The following is a 3,934-nucleotide window of genomic DNA, read 5'->3' as shown; positions in this document are numbered from 1 at the left end:
ATTGGACTCTGGTCCCATGCCTTTTGCTCGTTTAAAGCTATTCTTGAGCATCTGATCCTCGAAGAAGTGAATCTGAAGGGGTTCTTTTCGATTATAAGGAAAAGGACAGAGAGAAGGTTCGAAGCGGAATTCTAGAGTCAAAGAAGCGGCTACTTTTAATAAGATAATAGCAATCTTGACTTACATCAGGTCAAGGCCCCCGTGAAGGAATGCTGATTGAACATCAAGCTAATAAAGAGAGAGTACCATACCCAAGATACTCCATTAAAGGAAAGGTATGCTTGGTTGGTTTCTTTGGTCCGTCGTTAAACAGGAACTCAAAAACGGCAATAGCGGTGGAATTATGGAATTTGAATGGATTGAGTACATCAAGATGAAGAAATTCACGTAATAAGCGGTATTCTCAAAATATTCGGTTATGCCTGAAACCTCAGTGCGCATGTCACTGAAAAAGGTACAAAGAACCTGAGATGCAAGTAATGGCTGAATAGCTGGGGAAACACTAAATAAAGACTAGTGTCATCCGGACTTGCTTGCTTGATTGAATTGAGAGATGGAAATGTTTCCTTCGGTCTTGTTTTTCCGAGCATATTCCACTTTTCGGGGTAAGCGGCAAATCATCGAAAGCATGGAAAAGGTTGCCTGGTTTTCAACTTATTTTTATGTAATAGTAACGTTGGCCGGTTTCCAACTTCCACTTCCACTTCTGATTCTCCGCTAACAAACAGAGATACCTGCTCGAGTATTGCAGAAGAAAGGAACATATACGCTATGGAGTCGTGCACCAAAGTGACAGTATGTTTTTTTTACGCGTAAAGTGACAGTATGTGCCGCACTTGTCGTAAAGTTTGGCTATCAAACAAACATACCCGAAATGATTCTGCCGTCCAATCCCTTTACAATCTAGTCAGGAGTTGTCCCTGCACACACAGCCGCGCAGCATAAGTCTGATGTATATATACGGCTGCAGCACACAAGGTTAGGTGCCTGCTTCCTACTCTGCACTTGAAGCATCAGAAGTAACCAGAGCCAAATGATTGCCATGACCATGAGAGCAGCCAACATCTTCATATCCACCTCCTTCCTTTCATGCTGATCTCAAATGCTCTCTCAGCGGATCATGGCAGCAGCTACCTTGCGAGAGGCTTCTCGCCGGTCTCCATCCAGAACGGCACCACCACCGCCATCCTGGTGTCGCCAAGCGGTGCCTTCGCCGCTGGGTTCTACAGGGTGGCCACCAACGCCTTCGCCTTCTCCATCTGGTTCACCGGCTCGTCGGGGAAGACCGTCGCCTGGACGGCCAACCGCGACGGGCCGGTGAATGGCTCGGGGTGGCTCACCTTCAGGAAAGACGGGGGCTTGGCCCTTCTGGACTACAGCGGCACGGCCGTCTGGAGCACCAACACGACCGCGACCCGTGCCAGCCGCGCAGAGCTTCTCGACAGCGGCAACCTTGTCGTCGCGGATCCAGACGGTCGGAGCCTCTGGAGGAGCTTCGACTGGCCGACCGACACGCTTCTGCCATCGCAGCCACTGACTTGGCAGACGAAGCTGGTGTCAGCATCTGCCAGGGGTTTGCTCTATTCAGGGTTCTATACGTTACACTTTGACACTAACAATGAGCTAAATCTCTTCTACAATGGCCCTGAGATTAGTAGCATATATTGGCCCAATCCTTCCAACCAACCTTGGGAAAATCTCAGGACTACTTTCAATAGTAGCCGTTATGCTGTTCTGCAAGAGACAGGCCAGTTTGTATCGAGTGACAGCTTCAAATTTGAAGCTTGTGATCTTGGTGAAAAGGTCATGAGGAGGTTGACTCTAGATTACGACGGCAACCTTAGGCTCTACAGCCTAAACGAGACAACAGGCAATTGGTTGGTCTCTTGGATGGCATTCAGCCGAGTCTGCGATATACATGGACTGTGTGGCAAAAATAGCATCTGCACATACCTACCGAAGCTTGAGTGCTCTTGCCTCAAAGACTTCGAGGTGGTTGATGCAAGCGACTGGAGCAAAGGGTGCAGGCGCAAGTCAAACATAGCAGCCAACTCACACAAACTGAGAAGAAACGAGACAAACATCACGACCACCCAGGATTTCTCATTCAGAAAACTCGCAGACACTGTGTTCTATGGGTATGACCTGGACTTCGCTGATCAGGTGCCGATTCAGTATTGCAGACGCATGTGCCTGGACGAAGTTGATTGCCAAGCTTATGCTTACCATCCGGGAAGAGGTGAATGTTATACGAAGGTGTACCTTTTCAATGGCAGGAACTTGACATATCCATCCACTGACATTTATCTGAAAGTTCCCAAGGGGTTGCTGCATTCGCCAGAAGTGGCTTCTACAGTAACCCATGAATGCAAAGTTCATGAAAAAGAGGTCAACACTTCATCGCCAATGTCCAAGGATAGCTCTTCTAAGTTTGGCTACTTCCTTTCTTCTGCATTAACACTGCTTTTCATTGAAGTTATATTAATCATCGCCGGGTGTTGGGTCGTTCACAAATGGGAGGGAAGACCAGAGATTATAGATGAAGGTTACACGATAATTTCCAGCCAGTTCCGAATATTTAGCTACAAGGAGTTACAGAAGGCAACCAATTGCTTCCAAGAAGAGCTAGGAAGTGGTGGGTCAGGGGCAGTTTACAAGGGAGTCCTTGATGATGAAAGGAAGATCGCAGTGAAGAAGCTAAATGATGTGATCCAAGCAGAGCAGGAGTTCAGGTCTGAGGTAAGCGTCATAGGCAGAATTTATCATATGAACCTGGTCAGAATCTGGGGGTTTTGTGTCGAGAAGACACGCAGGCTCTTGGTTTCTGAATTCATTGAGAATGGTTCTTTAGCCACAGTTCTGTTTGACCATCAGACCATATCTCCTGTGCTCCAATGGAACCAAAGGTATAATATTGCACTTGGGGTGGCAAAAGGACTCGCCTATCTCCACCATGAGTGCCTTGAATGGATAGTGCATTGTGATGTCAAACCAGAGAACATATTGTTAGACAAAGACTTTGAGCCCAGGATTGCAGATTTTGGACTGGTTAAGCTACAAAAGCGAGGATCAAGAGCACTGATGTTGTCAAAGGTACATGGGACCAGAGGATACATTGCACCGGAATGGGCTCTAAATCTTCCAATCACTGGTAAGGCCGATGTTTACAGCTATGGAGTAGTGCTTCTTGAGTTAGTGAAGGGGATTCGGGTCTCCAGTTGGCTGGTTGAGGGTGAGGAGGAGGTGGAAATGGCTGTTAGATGCTCTACTGAAATTCTTAAAGAGAAACTAGCAGGCGAAGACCAGTCATGGCTTCTGGAGTTTGTCGACCACAGACTAGATGGAGAATTCGACCATTCGAAAGCGATAGTAATGCTTAAGATGGCAATATCATGTGTGCAAGAGGAGAGGAGCAGAAGACCGAGCATGAGCCAGGTGGTCGAAACTCTGCTTTCACTTGTGGAATAATGGTCAGTATTGTATTTACTATTTTCACATCTAGCTGAAGTAAGAATAATATTCTGTGACGCTGTAGAAAAATCATTGCAAGCCTTATCCCTGCCATATGTAGCGGCCCTCCGGATTTGTGTCAATACCTAGTTTCTTAAGATGGAGTACTAACTAGAAAGAAGTATTTCAATTTGTCTTTCTGTTTGGATGCTGAACTCAATATAACAGAACACATCTACTTTCAGCTATTTGAAGAAATCTTTGTTCCTAGTGAGGTGAGCTAGATTGATAGCAAACAGAAATGTATCGAATCTAACATAATAGTAGGTTGGATCAACCTATAGTCAGTTTTATTGCCTGATTTATCATGCAGCCACAAGATTAAAGAACAGAATGTAATACGTTACTCACAGCTATAGTATGAATCAAAAGAATCAACAATGACAGGAAGTGTCAAAATAATCACCAGTTCACCGGTGCTTAT

General features: G+C 45.8%; 1 pseudogene; it reads left to right on the top strand.

The window, feature by feature from the left end:
• The first annotated feature begins 1,042 nt into the window (after nt 1-1,042).
• Nucleotides 1,043-3,468, top strand: LOC123154965 (putative receptor protein kinase ZmPK1; annotated as a pseudogene).
• Nucleotides 3,469-3,934: the final 466 nt, after the last annotated feature.

This window comes from Triticum aestivum, chromosome 7A, assembly GCF_018294505.1.
Source record: "Triticum aestivum cultivar Chinese Spring chromosome 7A, IWGSC CS RefSeq v2.1, whole genome shotgun sequence".
In the NCBI taxonomy this organism is placed as follows: domain Eukaryota; kingdom Viridiplantae; phylum Streptophyta; class Magnoliopsida; order Poales; family Poaceae; genus Triticum; species Triticum aestivum.
This window is presented reverse-complemented; position numbering and strand designations above follow the sequence as displayed.